Source organism: Oryzias melastigma, linkage group LG15 (genome assembly GCF_002922805.2).
Source record: "Oryzias melastigma strain HK-1 linkage group LG15, ASM292280v2, whole genome shotgun sequence".
Taxonomy (NCBI): domain Eukaryota; kingdom Metazoa; phylum Chordata; class Actinopteri; order Beloniformes; family Adrianichthyidae; genus Oryzias; species Oryzias melastigma.
In genome coordinates, this window is record NC_050526.1 from 6,684,987 (window position 1) to 6,685,596 (window position 610).

Genomic DNA, 610 nt, shown 5'->3' on the forward strand with positions numbered 1-610 from the left:
TTTAGAGGCTGGATTAGCGTAACTGCTGAAGAGGCTCACGCAACACCTGGGATGTAAAGAATTCTATAAATGTAGATTTAGCAAAAAAAAGATTTCCTTTTTCTCCAAAAAGCTTCTTTTTTTCATTTTCATCAGAACTGACAAAATAAAAGCTCTGTTATCCATTCTAATGAAACATGAGGGGGACCCAGTCGCAAGCCGTTTAATCTCTTCTCGTATTCTCCATTTTTTCTGCTAATGAGCCTTATTGACAATCAAACAGAAGCTGTCATCCCCCAGGATGCAACACTCCCAGCCCCTGCTTGTTTGTCATAGTGTCCTGGCAATCAGAGCTGCCTGCAAGACCAGGCTGTCAGTTAGTGGTTCTCACAGCAGCACTGCCTGAAAATGGCACACTTCCTGTAGAGTTGCAGCTGCCATCTCTGCTACTTCCATTACTTTCTATAGCATGCAGATGTTGTATCAACATTCCCTGCCAAGGGGACTGCAATAACTGCGAGATTCATGCCATGTTTCGGAGGCACGTCAATTTCTCAAGTGGCACAATTAAAGAGGGAAATACAGTACCAGGTTTTTCACAGGCGCTCAAATCGGAAAAGGCCTTTTTCAC